Genomic DNA, 21,913 nt, shown 5'->3' with positions numbered 1-21,913 from the left:
ATAGTAGTTCTATTTTTAGTTTTTTAAGGAACCACCTTACTGTTTTCCATAGTGGTTGTACCAATTTACATTCCCACCAACAGTGTAGGAGGGTTACCTTTTCTCTACACCCTCTCCAGCATTTACTGTTTGTAGACTTTTTGATGATAGCAATTCTGACCAGTGTGAGGTGATACCTCATTTTAGGTTTGATTTGTGTTTCTCTGATAATTAGTGATGTGAGCATTTTTTCACATGTGTTTTGGCCATTTGTATATGCTCTTTGGAGAAATGTCTATTTAGAGCTTCTACCCATTTTTTGATTGGGTTGTTTGTTTCTTTGATATAGAGTTGTATGAGCTGTTTGTATATTTTGGAGATTAATCCCTTGTTGGTCACTTCATTTGCAAATATTTTCTCCCATTCTGTGGGTTGTCTTTTTGTTTTGTTTATGGTTTCCTTTGCTGTGCAAAAGCTTTTAAGTTTCATTAGGTCCCATTTGTTTATTTTTGCTTTTATTTTCATTACTCTAGAAAGTGGATCAAAAAGATCTTGCTGAGATTTATGTCAAAGAGTGTTCTGCCTATAGTTTCCTCAAAGAGTTTTATAGTGTCTGGTTTTACATTTAGGTCTTTAATCCATTTTGAGTTTATTCTGTTTGGTGTTAGGGATTATTCTAATTTCATTCTTTTACATGTAGCTGTCCAGTTTCCCAGAACCCTTATTGAAGAGGCTGTCTTTTCTCCATTGTATATTCTTGCCACCTTTGTCACAGATTAGGTGTCCATAAGTGTGTGGGTTTATCTCTAGGCTTTCTATCCTGTCCCATTGATCTATATTTCTGTTTTTGTGCCAGTACCATATGGTCTTGATTACTGTAGCTTTGTAGCATAGTCTGAAATCAGGGAGCCTGATTCCGCCAGCTCCGTTTTTCTTTCTCAAGATTGCTTTGGCTGTTAGGGGTGTTTTGTGCTTCCATACAAATTGTAAATTTTTTTATTCTAATTCTGTGAAAAATGCCATTGGTAAATTTTTTTTTTTTTTTTTTTGTGGTACGCGGGCCTCTCACTGTTGTGGCCTCTCCCATTGTGGAGCACAGGCTCCGGACATGCAGGCTCAGTGGCCATGGCTCACGGGCCCAGTGGCTCCACGGCATGTGGGATCTTCCCAGACCGGGGCACGAGCCCATGTCTCCTGCATCGGCAGGCAGACTCTCAACCACTCCGCCACCAGGGAAGACCGCCATTGGTAATTTGATAAAGATTGCATGGAATCTGTAGGTTGCTTTGGGTAGTATAGTCATTTTCACAATATTGATTCTTCCAGTCCAAGAACATGGTATATCTCTCCATTTGTTTGTGTCGTCTTTGATCTCTTTCATCAGTGTCTTATAGTTTTCTGCATACAGGTCTTTTGCCTCCTTCGGTAGGTTTATTCCTAGCTTTTTATTCTTTTTGATGTGATGGTAAATGGGATTTTTCATTAATTTCTCTTTCTGATCTTCTGTTTTTAGTGTATAGGAATGCAAGAGATTTCTGTGTGTTAATTTTGTATCCTGCAACTGTATTGAATTCGCTGGTGAGCTCTATTATTTTTCTGGTAGCATCTTTAGGATTCTCTATGTGTAGTATCATGTCATTTGTAAACAGTGACAGTTTTACTACTTCTTTTCCAATTTGGATGTCTTTTATTTCTTTATCTCCTGTGATTGCTGTGGCTAGGACTTCCAAAACTATGTTGAATAAAAGTAAAAGCTTTGTTTTAATTTATGAATTAAACAAAAAATTTAATTCCTATTTAAAGTAACTGATGATACCCAATGCATTAGTTAACAATCTTCTGATGCATTTGACTTTCTTCTGTTAACAGATTCTACATATTAATATCTATCAGTTCACTTTTTTTATATGTACCAGAAGACTTGGAATTGATAATGAGCAAAATTAGTTTAGAAGAAGAGTCATTTGAGTTGAATGAAAAGTCATGCATAACAGTCATAGATAAACACAACTTAAACTTTTGGAGGTGATATATAACATTTTTACATATCAATCATATCTCAACAAAGGGGGTTAAAAATAAAACCTATTGATACAACTTTTGTAGGTAAACTTGTTTATATTTTGTTTTCAAATTGCTAACTTTTGAAATATTCCTGATGCTTTTTCAACAGATATGCATCATCCTATTTTTATCTTGTCAGCGACATCATTACAGTTTCTATAGTGGATGGTAAATGTTGACAAATACTTGCTTAATTGACATGTTTATTACTAACTTTGTTGAATAGAAATTCAGTCTTAAACTTTTCATTAAATGTGCATTTTCACTATTTTGAGATAATTACCACCAAAAGTACTTATTACAAAACTTAAAAAGTGTTACCAAATGAGTGTTATCAAAACATTTGGCCATGTTACCAAATGACAAGTTCTTGTATATTTATAACATTTATAAAATATCAAACCTCTGCAGCAGAAATATACAATTTTCTATAAAATATAGGAATTGATTGACCTCAATTTCAACATAATTTTTTAAAATATTTTCAACTGAAAAGAAAACACACAACATGAGGGCTGTGAGTTCAGTTTTATTTGTGACTTACTGAGGACTATAGCCCAGGAGACAGCTTCTCAGATAGCTCTGAGGAACTACTTCATAGATGTATAAGGCCAGGGCAGGGAGGGGAGGTCAGTACTTATATCCTTTCATGAAGGGGTTACATGCAGTCAAGCATATATCTCAGTAGAAGGTTGCTGCTAGTCATGAGAAGGTTGCTGCTAGTCACAAGGAGCAGATGTCTCTGTTAATGATTTTAGTGTTTTTCTAGGTATGAGAAGATGCAAGAAATTGGATTCATAAAATTTTCTCCTGAAAATATCAAACTATTTGAAGGCCTGTTCTGCCACTTTTCCTAGAGCACAGAGTAACTCATTCCTGATCTCTCCTCATTCCTGAACTCCTTTCAGGGTGTGTTAAAGGTCAGTGACTGCAGTGGTTAGTGACTTCATTCTTGTAGAACCAGATGGTTAGTGACATTTTTAGTTGTCAATATCTAAAATAGCTCTTACCTTATTATCTCTAGAAATTGCTAAATTTAGCTATTACATACTTCAGTATCTAACTCTTGAACATAAGCTACCATATTTTCTCTTTTCCAACCCACTCTTTCCCTATAATCCCTGATTTCAGACCAAATTAACATTTCTTTTTCCTTATTTTTTCTTTGAAAAACATGAGCCCTTTTATTCTCCTCCTTCTTTATCCCATCTACTTATTTCCAACATTTAAGCCATATTATAGACTCAATGTTTATGTCTCCCAACATTCATATGATTAAATCCTAACGTCTAATGAGATGGTTTTTGAAGGTGGGGACTTTGGGGGGTGATAAAATCATGTAGGTAGAGCCCTCATGAATGGGATTAGTGCCCTTATAAAAAGACCCTAGAGATCTCCCTCTCCCTTTGCACCATTGAGAACACAGCAATAACACAGTTGTTTATGAATGAGGAAGTGGGACGTCATCAGACAACATATATCTGCTGATGCCTTGATCTTGGACTTCCCAGCCTCCAGACTGAAAAATAAATTTGTCTTGTTTATAAGCTACCTAGTCTATGGTGCTCTGCTATGACATCCTGGACAGACTAAGACACCATACTTTCTCTATTATTATTTCTGTGCAGAAAACATGAACTTTAACACTACCATATGACTTCACTTCTGCACACAAAATGCTGAGTGTACTACTATTAAAAACACAAGAATACACTTTGAACTATAATGAGATTGCAATATTGCCTTGAAATTTTCATGTGTTACTAATAAATTCCCTTTCCCCACAACAATCTCTAGCTTTTACCCTTATCCTTATAATTCAAATCCAACACATAGCTCAGAACATATATCAGTGTTCAGCTTTTCTTCAAAATTAGCATATTGAGAAACTACACATTACTTCTCTACACAGTAAACTTCTATCCATGTCTATAGCCATGTTTCCTTGCTTAGAATTCACTGGAAGCAAAACTCCTCCTCCTATTAAAGACCTGTTACTATATCTGTTCTCTGACTCTATTGGATCTGTTTCTCAAGGAATTTCTTTATCTTCTATCTTATCTTTTCTTCTTGGTTGAATAAGACATAATAACAGAAATAATAATTATAACAATAGTTATAATAAATACTTTCATCAACTCTAGTTCTCAATACCTAGCTCTTACCCATATCAACTTTCCTTTTAGAGCTGAGCTTCCAAAATGGGCGTATTTACCTGCTCATCTCCCACTTACCTAATCCAGTGCTTCCCTGATTCTAACTTGCATTGTTCAACAATGGCATATTATTAGCCAAATTTTTTAGTCATTATTTGGCATATATAGCCATGGACACTACTGAACTTTTCCAGCTTCTGGAAATTTTTTGTTTCTTTGGGTGGCTTCATTCAGAGTTTCAACCTTAATTGTCTTTGCAAAATATTTTTCATTTGCATTTCCAATGGTGAAGATTCTGAGAATTTCAGAAGACCCTGGAAGATTAAGTAAGATAAGGATTTTAAAAAATTCATTGGGTTCATTACAAGTGTGACGTTAGTATCTTGACAGCTGCATTTTCATTAGTGATCATTAGAAATCATACTGAAATCATTTGAGGGGTAAATGCAAGATTAAAATAAGTGAATACATTTCAAGAAATTGACTATTAATGGGAGGAGATAAATTGGACTGTAGATTATGAGTATTTAGGGTCAAAGGAAGTTTGTTTATATATATATATTTCAAACATAAAATTTATAACTGGATCACTTTGGAATGCTTAAATCCATGAAAGAAGAAATGAGCTAGAGATTCTAATTCAGAAGGGCGTGGATAATCTTGGACTTTCTACTTTCTTTTGCTAGCCACTGCCTTTTGGTTTCTAATAATAGTCAATGGCTCAAAGCTTGCTAGTTTCTAATACACTTAATACCTTAGTATCTAAAACACAAAACTAACCAAGTCATAAAACCTGTCATTAAGGCTTCATTGACTTTGGAATAAAATACAAATTCCTTAGCATGGAACAAAATGTCCTTCGTTAATGAGCCCTTTGCTAACACTTCAGACCTACATTTTTACCATCTCGCCTTCAGATAGGCCTTCTGGAATCTATCTGTAGATGACTATATGTATTAAGCTTCAGAAACATTGATATAAGCCTTTTATTCTGCCTGAACACCTTTCTTTCCCTGTTCACCAATTTAGTTCAATTTTTAGAATTCAGATCATTCATTTACTTGATAAATATTTGCTGTGAATATATGAAGCACCATAGTAAGTGTTGGTGACACAGCAAAGAAAACATAGGTGTTATATGTAATATTTATTATATAATATGTATTTATATTATATTATTTATGCTTATTTTATAATTATTGGTTTAATATATGTTGACTTTGCTAGAATATCCACAATAAGAAGGAATATATCTCTTATTATATATCAACTTCATAAAAGCCATCATTTATTAAACCATTATAAAGTAAATATAAAAATACAATAAGCATTATTAAAATAAGGCAACATAACAGAATACCAAGAAATTGTATAGCAAAGTGCCTTAGCACTTTGGAGAAGTTCAAAACAGGAATCTAGGAATAAATAGTATTTAATATGAAACTTGATGACTGAGAAGCAAATTCAAAATGGGAAGGCTTTAGAAAAGCACTATGAGAGAAGCTAGATACTGCAAAGATGAAACTAGAACTTTGAGCATTAGAGAAATGTACAGAAAGCTGAGTGCCTCAAAAAAAAATTAATAGGGAGAAAGAGTAGTATGAACTTAGACTAGGGATATAAACTAGGGCATAATTATGTGAGATTTATAAGCCATGATAAAAAATAATATAAGGTTGCTCTTTACTCCATGATCAGAAGAGAATTTTCTATATGCTTTTAAGCAAATGTGTGACATGATCATGTATAAAATTTTAAAACATAATTTGAGATGTTGCCTGGAGAACAGATAGACTGCAAATATGCAAGAGTGAATGTAGGGAGACTGATTAGGAGGTTATTACAGACTTCAGATAAGAAACAATGATGAGTTGAACTAGGATGTTGGGAGTGGAGATGGAAAGAAGGAGCTCCCTGAATATTTTAGTAGAACTCTATATTTTATTTGATAGTGAAGATGAGAGGAAATCAGATATGATTTCCTCCAGAATGTTTAATGGATCTTCCTAATCTAGGTTAGTTCCCATTTATATGCACTCTGGGCTTGCCTCAGTCTTAGAAGTGGCCAGATTTTATTGTCAGTATTCATTTATCTTTCTTCTCTAAGCATATCAACTATTGAGAACAAAAATATATCCTTCTTTTATCTCTGTATTTTTCAACGTCAAATACAATGGATAACCTATTTTTGCTGGATAAATGTAAAGAATTTTAGGGGGAGAAAGACACTTTGGAAATTCTAGGTGACCCTTGGCTTTCTGGGTGCTTCTAAAACTTACCTTTTCCCTTGAGAACTTACAATTTTATATACTCACATGAATATCTGAAGTCAAAATGACTCAGGAAAGCTTGGCCTTTGAAAGCTCATGTTTGGAGAGGATTTGATGCAAGTAATAGTAATGATAATTGTTAACAGAAATATCTTTAGATAAGAAAGATTATGGTATATTGGAAATAGCAGTATATTTATAATCAGTAAACCTTCATCTGACACTGACTAGTTGTGAAGTATTGGATAAAATAAAGGGATTGCTGACATTTGCATAGAAAATTGTCCCTTTCTTTATACTTTTCCATACATATGTAATTGTTCTGCCTCCCTCCCTACCTCTCCTATGCTATTCCTATGGGTACATCCCACAGAGAGTTGCTAGCACCTCCCAGACATGAATAAGAGTCAATTTCCATAAATGATACAGCCTGAGGAGTAAATTTGGAGATTTGGAAAGCAGCCAGTTCTCTAGGTTTATAAAAATGCTTTGTACATTGCAAATCTGCTGTGCTGGGGGCATATGAATACATGAAACAGCAGGCCCCTTAGTCATTTGTGCCTGAAGGGCTGTGGTGAGCCCTCCACAGGAAGGATGGCTAGAGGATGTGCTTAAATGGCCCTGATGTACTTCTGACCATATGGTAAAGCTGGAATGCTGGGAAACAGGAGCAGCACAGAACTAACTGTTGTGCCCCAGTTAGAAACCCTGTGACTTCTGCATTATCTAAAATGTCCAGAATAAACAGTATTAGGCCAAGAAAAAAATAGTTGCTATTTATTGTTACTACTTATTTAATTACTAGTTATGTTAACTTTAATTTCTCATTTGTTTTTATTTAGAATTAATCCTTTCTGTATGGAGCTCTATAGATGAAAGAATGGTTCTTTATATATTTAATGTATGGAACAAGTTGTCAATCTACCACATGCAGTAAAGCAGCAATTTATGATAAGAAATAAATACCATTGTAAATATGGCAGAGGGTCCATTTAGTGTAAGTGGTATATGTTTAACACATAAGAATTTGTCTTAGTCAGTGTGGGCTGCTATAACAAAATAACATAGACTGGGTGGCTTACAAACAACAGAAATGTATTGCTCATGGTTCTGGAGGCTGATCCTGGGAAGTTCAAGAACAAGGTACGGGCAGGTTCAGTGTCTGGTGAGAGTCCACTTTCTGGTACACAGAGAATTGGTTTTGTGCTGTAAACTCACATGGCAGAAGGGATAATGTTCCCTCTGAAGCCTCTTTTATAAGAGCAGTAATCCTGTTACCGAGTCCAAGTTTGTACTGCTTGCTGCATGACAGGTCAATAAATTGAGAGACAAGTTGTTGGGGCAAGGAATAGGAACTTTATTCACAAAGCCAGCAAACCAAGAAGATGGTGGACTACTGTCCCAAAGAACCATCTTACTGAGTTAGAACTCAAGCATCTTTTATACTAAAAGTGGAGGAGGTGTGGCTGGGTATTGCAAACTTCTTGGTACCAGCCAGACCCTGGAAGTGATAATCCTTTGTTCTTACAGCTAGGTAGGTATGGTCAGGATGTTCCTATAAACCTCTAATGAGGCAAATATTATCTTTGTTCTGCAACTTTTTCTCTCTATATGAATGGAAAAGTGTTATACCTTTAAAGGTCAAGCCTGAGAGGCAGAGTGTTGAAAATGAACAATCATGTGTATTTCAGGCTATAGGCAACATTGTTATACAAAGGTGCAGAGCCAGCATGACTAAGCACACAGGCAACAGATCACAAAGGTTAGAGCTAAAGGAATAGATACAATATGGAGTCAGGTTTGTTCTCTGTTACAATTCCATTCAAGGCTCCACCCTTTTGACCTAATCACCTCCCAAAGACCCCACTTCCTAATACCATCACTTTGGGGGTTAGGATTTCAACATAAGAATTTTGAAGGGACACAAACATTCACTGTGTAGCAGAATTTACATAGTAATGTTACCATTGTAACTACTAAACTAATGACTGAAAATAGTAATGATAGGGAAAGACTATTTACAATTATTTATTTCAAAGATGTTTATTTTGGTCTTTTAAAATTTTCTTTTGCTTTATTTTAATTCTTCCTGCAACATAATTAGCTTGTCCATCAGCAAGAACTGAGGTTGTGCCTTAGAGTAATGATAAAGAGAAATTCAAACTTTTTTTTTTAACAACGAATTTATGTTGTAACAAAAGCTAAGTTTAATTACATCCGATTTAGTTCTAGGACTTACTCAAGAACTATGGTTGATGGTACATCATAGCACTTCTTTCGGTAGGAACACTGTTAATGATATTTCTGCAAGGAAATAATAAATTCAAAAAACGCTCATCCAAGGGAAGTAATAAACCCTTAACTGTCCACATTTTTTTAATCTGGTTGATTAGATCAACATTAGGATCAGATTTACTACTCTCTCATATAGGTAGTTCATCAATTTTTACTGTTGAAGAGTATGATTTTTAATGAATATATATTATAATTTTATCATTTTCATACCCATTTTCATGTTTATGGGTATTTAGGTGATTTATAGTATTTAAATATTTTTTCCTATTATGAATACAATGATATGACATTTACTTTTATTTATTTATTTATTTTTGAATTTTTGAATTTTATTTCATGTATTTTTTTATACAGCAGGTTCTTATTAGTCATCAATTTTCTACACATCAGTGTATACATGTCAATCCCAATCTCCCAATTCATCACACCTCCACCCCCACCACACTGCTGCTTTCCCTGATTGGTGTCCATACGTTTGTTCTCTACATCGGTGTCTCAATTTCTGCCCTGCAAACAAGTTCATCTGTACCATTTTTCTAGGTTCCACATATATGCATTAATATACGATATTTTTCTCTTTCTGACTTAATTCACTCTGTATGACAGTCTCTAGATCCATCCACGTCTCAACAAATGACCCAATTTCGTTCCTTTTTATGGTTGAGTAATATTCCATTGTATATATGTACCACATCTTCTTTATCCATTCATCTGTTGATGGGCATTTAGGTTGCTTCCATGACCTGGCTATTGTAAATAGTGCTGCAATGAACACTGGGCTGCATGTGTCTTTTTGAATTATGGTTTTCTCTGGGTATATGCCCAGTAGTGGGATTGCTGGATCATATGGTAATTCTATTTTTAGTTTTTTAAGGAACCTCCATACTGTTCTCCATAGTGGCTGTATCAATTTACATTCCCACAAAGAGTGCAAGAGTGTTCCCTTTTCCCCACACCCTCTCCAGCATTTGTTGTTTGTAGATTTTCTGATGATGCACATTCTAACTGATTTGAGGTGATAATTCATTGTAGTTTTGATTTGCATTTCTCTAATAATTAGTGATGTTGAGCAGCTTTTCATGTGCCTCTTGGCCATCTGTATGTCTTCTTTGGAAAAATGTCTATTTAGGTCTTCTGCCCATTTTTTGATTGGGTTGTTTGTTTTTTTAATATTGAGCTGCATGAGCTGTTTATATAATTTGGAGATTAATACTTTGTCCATTGATTCGTTTGCAAATATTTTCTCCCAATCTGAGGGCTGTCTTTTCGGCTTGTTTATGGTTTCCTTTGCTGTGCAAAAGCTTTGAAGTTTCATTATGTCCCATTTGTTTATTTTTGTTTTTATCTCCATTACTCTAGGAGGTGGATTCAAAAAGATCTTGCTGTGATGTATGTCAGATTGCTCGTCGTATGTTTTCCTCTAAGAGTTTTATAGTATCCGGTCTTATCTTTAGGTCTCTAATCCATTTTGAGTTTATTTTTGTGCATGGTGTTAAGGAGTGTTCTAATTTCATTCTTTTACATGTAGCTGTCCAGTTTACCTAGCACCACTTATTGAAAAGACTGTCTTTTCTCCATTGTATATCCTTACCTCCTTTGTCATAGATTAGTTGACCATAGGTGCGTGGGTTTATCTCTGGGCTTTCTGTCTTGTTCCATTGATCTATATTTCTGTTTTTGTGCCAGTACCATATTGTCTTGATTACTGTACCTTTACAGTATAGTGTGAAGAGAGGGACTCTGATTCCTCCCACTCCGTTTTTTTCCCTCAAGACAGCTTTGGGTATTCGGGGTCTTTTGTGCCTCCATACAAATTTTAAGATCTTTTGTTTTAGTTCTGTAAAAAATGCTATTGGTAATTTGATAGGGATTGCATTGAATCTGTAGATTGCTTTTGGTAGTATAGTCATTTTCACAATATTGATTCTTCCAATCCAAGAACATGGTATATCTCTCCATCTATTGGTATCATCTTTAATTACTTTCATCAGTGTCTTATAGTTTTCTGCATACAGGGCTTTTGTCTCCCTAGGTAGGTTTATTCCTAGGTATTTTATTCTTTTTGTTGCAATGGTAAATGGGAGTGTTTCCTTAATTTCTCTTTCAGATTTTTCATTATTAGTGTGTAGGAATGCAAGAAATTTCTGTGCATTAATTTTGTATCCTGCAACTTTACCAAATTCATTGATTAGCTCTAGTAGTTTTCCGGTAACATTTTTAGGATTCTCTATGTATACTATCACGTCATCTGCAAGCATTGACAGTTTTACTTCTTCTTTTCCAATTTGTATTCTTTTTATTTCTTTTTCTTCTCTGATTGCCATGGCTAGGACTTTCAAAACTATGTTGAATAAGAGTGGCGAGAGTGGACATCCTTGTTTCGTTCCTTATCTTAGAGGAAATGCTTTTAGTTTTTCATGATTGAGAATGATGTTTGCTGTGGGTTTGTTGTATATGGCCTTTATTATGTTGAAGTAGGTTCCCTCTATGCCCACTTTCTGGAGAGTTTTTATCATAAATGGGTGTTGAATTTTGTCAAACCTTTTTCTGCGTCTATTGAGATAATCATATGGTTTTTCTTCTTCAATTTGTTAATATGGTGTATCACATTGATTGATTTGCATATGTTGAAGAATCCTTGCATCCCTGGGATAAATCCCACTTGATGATGTTGTATGATCCTTTTAATATGTTGTTGGATTCTGTTTGCGAGTATTTTGTTGAGGATTTTTTCATCTATATTCATTAGTGATATTGGTCTGTAATTTTCTTTTTTTGTAGTATCTTTGTCTGGTTTTGGTATCAGCATGACAGTAGCCTCAGAACGAGTTTGGGAGTGTTCCTTCCTCTGCAATTTTTTGGAAGAGTTTGAGAAGGATAGGTGTTAGCTCTTCTCTAAATATTTGATAGAATTCACCTGTGAAGCCATCTGGTCCTGGAATTTTGTTTGATGGAAGATTTTCTTTTTTTTTAGAAATGGGGCTAATTTTTTTAAATTAATTTTTTTTTTAAATTTTTGTCTGTGTTGGGTCTTCGTTGCTGCTCATGGGTTTTCTCTAGTTGCAGCAAGCAGGGGCTACACTTCGTTGCAGTGTGCGGGCTTCTCATTGTCGTAGCTTCCCTTGTTGCAGAGCACAAGCTCTAGAGTGCAGGCTCAGTAGTTGTGGCTCACTAGCCCAGTTACTCCGTGGGCATGTGGAATCTTCCCAGACCAGGGATTGAACCCGTGTCCCCTGCATTGGCAGGCAGATTCTTAACCACTGCACCACCGGGGAAGCCCTGTTGGAGGATTTTTAATCACAGTTTCAATTTCACTACTTATGATTGATCTGTTCATATTTTCTATTTCTTCCTGGTTCAGTCTTGGAAGTTTATACCTTTCTAAGAATATGTCCATTTCTTCCAGGTTGTCCATTTTATTGGCATTGAGTTGCGTGTATTAGTCTCTTAGGATGCTTTGTATTTCTGAGGTGTCTGTTGTAACTTCTCCGTTTTCATTTCTAATTTTTTTGATTTGAGTCCTCACACTCTTTTTCTTGATGAGTCTGGCTAATGGTTTATCAATTTTATCTTCTCAAAGAACTATCTTTTAGTTTTATTGATCTTTGCTATTGTTTTCTTTGTTTCTATTTCATTTATTTCTGATCTCATCTTTATGATTTCTTTCCTTCTGCTAACTTTGGTTTTGTTTGTTCTTCTTTTCTAGTTCATTTAGGTGTAAATTTAGATTTTTTATTTGAGATTTTTCTTGTTTCTTAATGTAGGCTTGTATAGCTATAAACCTCCCTCTTAGAACTGCTTTTGCTGCATTCCATAGATTTTGATCATCGTGTTTTCATTGTCATTTGTCTCTAGGTATTTTTTGATTTCCTCTTTGATTTCTTCACTGATCTCTTGGTTATTTAGTAACGTATTGTTTAGCCTGCATGTGTTTGTGTTTTCTACGTTTTTTTCTCTGTAATTCATTTCTAATCTCATAGCATTGTGGTCAGAAAGCATGCTTGATATGATTTCAATTTTCTTAAATTTACTGAGGCTTGATTTGTGACCCAAGATGTGATCTATCCTGGAGAATGTTCCTTGTGCACTTGAGAAGAAAGTGTAATCTGCTGTTTTTGGATGGAATGTCCTATAAATATCAATTAAATGTATCTGGTCTATTGTGTCATTTAAAGCTTCTGTTTCTTTATTTGTTTTCATTTTGGATGATCTGTCCATTGGTGTAAGTGAAGTGTTAAAGTTCCCCACTATTGTTTCGTTACTGTCAATTTCCTCTTTTATAGCTGTTAGCAGTTGCCTTATGTATTGAGGTGCTCCTATGTTGGGTGCATATATATTTATAATTGTTATATCTTCTTCTTGGGTTGATACCCTGATAATTATGTAGTGTCCTTCCTTGTCTCTTGTAACATTCTTTATTTTAAAGTCTATTTTATCTGATATGAGTATTGCTACTCCAGCTTTCTTTTGATTTCCCTTTACATGGAATACCTTTTTCTAACCCTTCACTTTCAGTCTGAATGTGTCCCTAGGTCTGAGGTGGGTCTCTTGTAGACAGCATATATATGGGTCTTGTTTTTGCATCCATTCAGCAAGCATGTGTCTTGGAGCATTTAATCCATTCACGTTTAGATTAATTATCGATATGTATGTTCCTATGACTATTTTCTTAATTGTTTTGGGTTTGTTTTTGTAGGTGCTTTTCTTCTCTTGTCTTTTCCACTTAGAGAAGTTCCTTTAGCATTTGCTGTAGAGTTGGTTTGGTGGTGCTGAATTCTCTTAGCTTTTGCTTGTCTGTAAAACTTTTGATTTCTCCATCGAATCTGAATGAGACCCTTAATGGGTAGAATAATCTTGGTTGTAGGTTCTTCCCTTTCATCACCTTAAGTATATCATGCCACTCCCTTCTGGCTTGTAGAGTTTCTGCTGAGAAATCAATTGTTAACCTTATGGGAGTTCCCTTGTATGTTACTTGTCATTTTTCCCTTGCTGCTTTTAATAATTTTTCTTTGGCTTTAATTTTTACCAATTTGATTACTATGTGTCTCAGCATGTTTCTCCTTGAGTTTATCCTGTATGGCACTCTCTGCCCTTCCTGGAGTTGGGCAGCTATTTCCTTTCCCATGTTAGGGAAGTTTTCAATTATAATCTCTTCAAATATTTTCTCTATTCCTTTTTCTCTCTCTTCTCCTTCTGGGACCCCTATAATGTTGTTGCATTTGATATTGTCCCAGAGGTCTCTTAGGCTGTCTTCATTTCTTTTCATTCTTTTTTCTTTATTCTGTTCCACAGCAGTGAATTCCACCATTCTGTCTTCCAGGTCACTTATCCGATCTTCTGCCTCAGTTATTCTGCTATTGATTCCTCCTAGTGTAGTTTTCATTTCAGTTATTGATTTGTTCATCTCTGTTTCTTTGTTCTTTAATTCCTCTAGGTCTTTATTAAACATTTCTTGCATCTTCTCGATGTTTGACTCCATTCTTTTTCCATGGTCCTTGATCATCTTCACTATCATTATCCTGAATTCTTTTTCTGGAAGGTTGCCTATCTCGACTTCATTTAATTGTTTTTCTGGGTTTTTTTCTTGTTCCTTCATCTTGTACATAGCCCTCTGCCTTTTCATCTTGTCTATCTTTCTGTGAATGTGGTTTTTGTTCCGCAGGCTGCAGGACTGTAGTTTTTCTTGCTTCTGCTGTCTGCCCTCTGGTGGATGAGGCTATCTAAGAGGCTTGTGCAAGTTTCCTGATGGGAGGGACTGGTGGTGGGTAGAGATGACTGTTGCTCTGGTGGGCGGAGCTCAGTAAAACTTTAATTTACTTGACTGCTGATGGGTGGGGCTGGGTTCCCTCCCTGTTGGTTGTTTGTCCTGAGGCAACCTAACACTGGAGCCTACCTGGGCTCTTTGGTGGGGCCAATGGTGGACTCTGGGAGGGTTCACACCAAGGAGTACTTCCCAGAACTTCTGCTTTCAGTGTCCTTGTCCCCACAGTGAGCCACAGCCATCCCCACCTCTGCAGGAGACCTTCCAACACTCGCAGGTAGGTCTGGTTCATTCTCCCCTGGGGTCACTTCTCCTTCCCCTGGGTCCTGATGCACACACTGCTTTGTGTGTGCCCTCTAAGAGTGGAGTCTCTGTTTCCCCCAGTTCTGTCAAAGTCCTGCAATCAAATCTCAGTGGTCTTCAAAGTCTGATTCTCTAGGAATTCCTCCTCCCGTTGCCGGACCCCCAGGTTTGGAAGCCTGATGTGGAGCTCAGAACCTTCACTCCAGTGGGTGGACTTCTGTGGTATAAGTGTTCTCCAGTCTGTGAGCCACCCACACAGCACTTATGGGATTTGATTTTACTATGATTGCACTCCTCCTACCATCTCATTGTGGCCTTTCCTTTGTCTTTGGATGTGGGGTATCTTGTTTGGTGAGTTCCAGTGTCTTCCTGTCGATGATTGTCCAGCAACTAGTTGTGATTTTGGTTTTCTCGCAAGAGGGAGTGAGAGCACGTCCTTCTACTCTGTCATCTTGGTTCAAATCTGACATTTATTTTTAATTGAAGTATAATTTACATATTATACAATTCAACCTGTAAACAGTACAGTTATTACTTACATGAAACATAAGATGTATAGAAAGATGTATAGAACAGTTCCATCTCTCCCAAAAAGCTAAAAAAATTTTGCCTAATCCAAAGTCATAAACATTTCTTCTTAAAGTTTTATAGTTTTTAATTTTACATTTAGATCTGAGATCCATTTTGAGTTATTCACTATGATATGAGGTGTAGATCAAGATTTTTTATTTCTTTAATATAGATGTCTAATTGTTTTAGTATCATTTGTTCCAGCACCATTTTTTCCAGCACTATTTATTTCTTCATTGAATTGTCTTTTCCCCTTACTTAAAAATCAATTGACCATACATATGTGCATCTATTTCTTGATACCCTAATATTTTCCAGTAATCTTTGAGTCTATATTTTTTAATATCACAGTCTCTTCGTTATTGTAGCTGTTCAGTGAGTCTTGAAAGCAGATAGTGTGAGTCCTTAATTCTGTTCTGTTTTTTTTTCAAAATTAGTTTGACCATTTTAAATCCTGTTCCCTTCTGTATAAATTGTAGAATCAGCTTATAAGTTTCTACCAGAAATTCTCCTTTCAGTCTTTCAACATTAAGCATTTCTATTCAATAGCATCCACAGGAGAAGTTATGGATTTCAGGCCTGCTGTTATCTTTCTTACCCAATAAAGGTCCTGAAGTTGCAGGTGGAATACAAACTCATGAGGATGAATGAGTTATGGAGAGAAGGAAAAGCAATTTTTCAGTGAAGACAGAGCAAAGGACAAAACAATGAGTGCAAATGCTGGATTAATTTTAAGATTGTATCAAAACGTGTGCAATATTAACATTTTAATATTGTGTGGTGAGAATGAGTTTTACTTTTTATAAGAATCTGGTATATTTGAAATATTCATTGGACAATTGTAACAAAAGTTATTATATTAGCTTCAGCAGTAGAATGACAAAATTCGGATTTTAAAATAATATTAGAAAATATTACAGAAATGATGTATTTTTACCTGTAAAAGCTTAATTTTAGGGCTTCCCTGGTGGCGCAGTGGTTGAGAGTCCTCCTGCCGATGCAGGGGACACGGGTTCGTGCCCCAGTCCGGGAAGATCCCACATGCCGCAGAGCGGGTAGGCCCGTGAGCCGTGGCCACTGAGCCTGTGCATCCGGAGCCTGTGCTCTGCAACGGGAGAGGCCACAACAGTGAGAGGCCCACGTACTGGAAAAAAAAAAAAAAAGTTTAATTTTAAAGTTATTTCCTAAATGTTTTTGATATATTATCTGCATTCATAAATAAAAATATTTATTTATTCATTTCAGACTTACTATTGATAAGATGTTGTATTCACATGAGAGAAGCATTATTATTCAAGGAACACTGCAGTGATAACCATGGCAGTGGTCTTGCTGCTCAGAGGTTTGGGTGGTGACAGCTGGTGTACAACTGGAGAAGCAGTACTGCCAGGCTTGGTATCCTCTTACATAATATTGGTCTTAGAGCCCCCCCCCTCAGTTTTCAGTACTCTATTCCCCAGCTTGTGGCCCTCTATACAGGAAGTTCCAAAAATGAAAGCCAAGGAGCTGAGTGAGGAAACAAGGTAGAATTTGGGAGACACTGACAAGAAAGTCACTTTTTATTTGACCCAGACTATAGAGTTGATATTCCTATAATCCAAGTTGTGGAGTCAGGGAAACATGATTTGTATGCTATAGATACCCACACTAAATATGTACTTAGACTATTTTAACTACAAGAAATACGTATTCTATATGTTTCCCATATAATAATGTTATAGTATTTCTATATGTTATAACATATGCTACTGCAATATATACATAAAATTCACTTCGATTTTACATTTTTACCCCTGATATTTTTCTATGAAAAAATAAAATATTATGTGTCCTCACAACAGCTTGCAAGATAAATATTTGAATCTACTGATAACACTATCCACTCATTTAAAAAGTTAATCTATAAATTTTTGTTGAAAACAAACTGTGTTCATGATGCTATTGTTTTGTAGAAGTAATAAAGGTAAAGAAAATATAGTCTCTGTTTCAAATGACTTATAGTCTAAAAAACACCAAAGCAAAACCAACAAAATCAATAAAGACATCAGGGACATTAAGGAATAAATGGAGTTGCATTTTAGTGGACGTTTCTATCTATAGACAACATAAGGCAGAATCTCAAGTGAAAATAACTTTTGGAAATCTTTGCAAGACATCCATTTGGGCATTTCAGTGTTAATTCTTAAATAAATCGACACAGCCACTTTTTCCTTACTATTTTTCTATTTGAACACTGAATGAGGCAGTTGACTTGCTTGTATTTGAGGGCCAAGAAGTAAGAAGAAGATAAATTATCTTCAGACACTACTCAATTTACTGCTGATAGTGGAAATTGGGTATTGAAACTGGCTGAAGAAATAGCAGGTTAACCTTTACTATATCACCTTCATTAGAAGGCATCTACTCATTGAGCAGAATGGCAAGTAGCATGAACTATTTAAATTCCTGGTTTATACTTACTGTTTCATTCTCTTTCTCTTCCTCTGTGCTTTCTCTGACTTTAATTCACTTATAGCTGTCTTCCATGAGATGAAAAATATATGCATGCTGCTTCTTCAGTACCACTTAGATAGATCTAAAACTTTCACGTAAACAAACATACATGTACCATAAGGACAACATATGTAAATATTGGTTATAAGTGGTAAAAATAAAAATGATGTGTAGTGAAAAGGCACTTGACCTCCCTTTTACTAAATAATTTCTCTTATCTTAGTACACATGAATCATTTATAGTGATTTTTTTTTTTTTTTTGCGGTACGCGGGGCTCTCACTGTTGTGGTGTCTCCCATTGCAGAGCACAGGCTCCAGACGCGCAGGCTCAGCGGCCATGGCTTACGGGCCCAGCCGCTCCGTGGCATGTGGGATCTTCACGGACCAGGGCACGAACCCATGTCCCCTGCATCGGCAGGTGGACTCTCAACCACTGCGCCACCAGGGAAGCCCTATAGTGATCTTATACATGATTTTGGAGATAAGAACATGAGGCTTTAGTAACAATAAATATCAAACAAAGAGACCTTAAAAAGAAATTAATGTGTCATCAAAACACAATATATAAAAAGTTACTCTTCTTTTTACTTGACAGTTACTCATCTCACACATTTTCTGACATGTGTCACAGCATCCTAGGACTGATAGTGATTTGTGAAGGTCATCTCTTCAATCCCTTTCTGTTAGGATGACGACAACATCCAAATACAAAAGATACAGGGTAACAAAGGAGACAAAATAGTAGAGAGGTGGCAAAGGAAGAAGGGGAGTTGTAGGAGAGAAGAGGAGAATGGACAAGAGGCAATCAATAAGAATCAGAGTTCATGGTCCTTTCAAAACATCAACAGATCCCATTCAATCTGTTTACAGCAGTTTTTAACTTATCCTGTGGTCTGGAACTTTGGGAGAGAAGAAGAAGGAGGAGGAGGAGGAGGAGGGAGAGGAGAAAGGAAGAGGAGAGAAGGGGAAGGGGAAGGGGAGGAGAAGAAGAAAAAGAGGAAGAGGAAGGAGGAGGCCTGGGGAGGGAGAGGAGAAGGAAGGGGAAGGGGAAGTATTACGAGAGAGGGAGATATCATGGCCAGGGACCTGTGTGAGTCCCTGGGGCAGGCTGCCAAGTGAGGTTCCTTGGTTTTGTGCAGGAAAGAATTCAAGAGCAAGCCAAAGGAAAATGAAAACAAGTTTATTCAGAGAGACACACATTACATAGGCGGAATGCCGACTGTCTCGGAAAGTTAAGAGTGGCCCTAGGACAAGGTGGTGTTGGTTTTTATGGGCTGCGTAATTTCATATGGTAACAAGTGGGAGGAATATTTTAGCTATTTCAGGGAAGGGTGGAGATTCCCAGGAATTGGACCTCTGCCCACTTTTTGGCCTTTTATGGTCTACCCCAGATCTGTCATGGCATAAGGGGGAGTGATTTTTAGTATAATAGTGAAGGTATAATGAACTAAAGGTCAATGACCAGGCTATCCTCTATTCTTGAAGCCCCCTTGGGTTCAGCAGGCCCCAGCCTGTTTTTATTGCATCCTAACAGCTGTGCCCCTTCTTCATTTATCTAGCAGTTGTGTCCTGCCCTTTTCCCTCCTGTCTCAGAAGGGGAAGGAGAGGAAGAGGAAAAGGAAGAGGAAGAAGGAGACCTGAATCACTTACCCAAGTATATTACAAAGTATATTATAGTGCCAGGCCACTTGAATTCATTATTCCTCCCTCAATTCTCCACAATAGACCCTACATTTCTTCAAGAACACCAGATATTGATGAGAGAGAGGGTAGCTGTCATTACAGATTAAATAGGGTTTAACTGTTTGGCCCCAATACAAAGCAGGCTAAGACCCAAGAAAGAAGCAAAACTGATCAATCCATCCACTCTTGGGAAAAATAGTAATTTTGATACCTGTAATTGGGGTCTGCCTCAAACAGAAAACTCCCTCAAAGGAAAAAAAAAAAAAGGAGAAAATTCACTGCATTTATAAACCCCAAAATGAATATACACAGTGGAATATTTACTACATGAATAAAACACTTCGTGGCACCTATGCCAAGCTACTGGAGTTAGATAAATAATATTTAATGGGTAAGTGAAGATGATGCAGTTGAGTAAGTTTAATTATGGTATACACATTCAACATTTTTCCACTTTCAGTAATACAAGCCTATTTTATTCAAAAGTTTAATCACACAAATGTATATACCTAGATTTAAGAGGTTCAAAAATTTGATCTCATGTAACAGTATTTCTAGATATATAAACACAACTGTTGTATAGCTTAAGAAACCATGGTCTATACAATTAAACAGAACATGATTAATCAAACAAGAATAGATTTTGAATTTTATGGCTATTAATAGAAAATTCTCTTTGTGCTATATTAAAAAAATCCAGGATCAAGGACTAGTGGATTTCATTTCATGTTTTGGCTATAACATTTATAAGAAGTTGAATCTTAGGAGGACCATTCTCACTCTTCTTTTTTAGTGTTTTAATAGTGTTAGTTTCTTTTAATAGTGTTAGTTTTCTTTTCATTAAATAGGGCATTGAGATGATGAGGTTCAAATGTGAATGTAAGTTGAGAAACAGCTGTTATTGAGATAAACATTATTCTTAATGTTTTTAAACTATAATTCAAAATCCAGGTAAATATATCATGATAAGTGAAATACTGTGTTGTACTGATGTATATAATACTCCTCCATTTCTAAAATAAGGTAAGGGGAGCTTTGAGTCTGCAGTCATAGTAATCTGAGAGCCTTGGATGTATTAAAGATTATTGGTAGCAATTCCTTTTGCTTGCTTAAAATCTTATGTATGCAATTCATTAAGTTAACAAACATAGAAGCCTGGTCTGTTGGTAGAACATTGAGTACTCCTTATCTATTCAATTGCTTGGTATAAAATGGCTGTTAAGAAATTAGTTTTGTAATAAAAGAATGAAAAATATAAACTCATGGTTTCATTATTTCCAAGAAAAAAACATTTTTATTAAATTTTCATTTAAATATTCTCAAAGTACTTATTAAATAATAAAATAGGTAAACATGGCTGGACGCAAATCATCAGAATATTTCTTGGGATATCTCTCCATCAAAAAAACAAAATAATCTGATTGTAGCCATCTGCTCTTCAGTCTAGCAGATTAGGTGTTTCCACAACTAACACCTCCTCAAATATAGTAGGATGTTAACACATTTGGGAGGTCCAGAAATTCTAAATCACTAGGATACAATTTAGCAAATCCAAGTGGCAGCATTAATAATGTAACAGCTAGAACATTTTTGTAAGTGCTTGCTGATGAAAGACACAATTGCCTTGTAATTAAAACAATATTCCAAGTCACTATTCTATTTCATAGAAGTCTTAAGGAGGGCCTTGCAAATGTCTAGGACTGTACTTTTTTTTTTTTTATCATTTACTCTGCACATAAAGTTTATCAATAATATGGTTATAAATAACCTGAAAAGGCCTCTTTGAGTATGTGACATACTCAGTATGGTGAAACACTGTACTATGTTGTGAATTCTTCAAATACTTCTTCGAATGAATTTAACTCCACCCTGCTTGGAAAATATCACACACACGTGCATGCACAATATATTATTTCTATTGGCTGAAAATAAGTGAAGCCAAAAAGAATTTAGCATCTCCTCATAATAGGATTAAAAGCAATTTATTTACTTATAGCATGGATATGCATAAATAACCCATGTATTATATTTTGAATGAATAAATCCAGTTTATTTCTGACCTCAAATTAATATATATACATACATGTATACATACACACATATGTACATATATTTATATGAAATATTTTGTAAGTCTACTAAATATTGAATTTTTAATTTTGTTTTTAGTGATGTAAATATTTTAAAATGATGTTAAACCTAACAGATACATTGCAAATATTTACAGCAATGAAAAGATAAACCTTTTTTTAGAAATTGAGTCTACCAAGTAATAGGCATTATTTTATTATAAATTGTTCATCTTTAATATAGTCCCTAAAAAACTAAAGTGCATTAA

This window comes from Grampus griseus (genome assembly GCF_964374135.1).
Source record: "Grampus griseus genome assembly, chromosome: 4".
Taxonomy (NCBI): Eukaryota; Metazoa; Chordata; class Mammalia; order Artiodactyla; family Delphinidae; genus Grampus; species Grampus griseus.
This window is presented reverse-complemented; position numbering follows the sequence as displayed.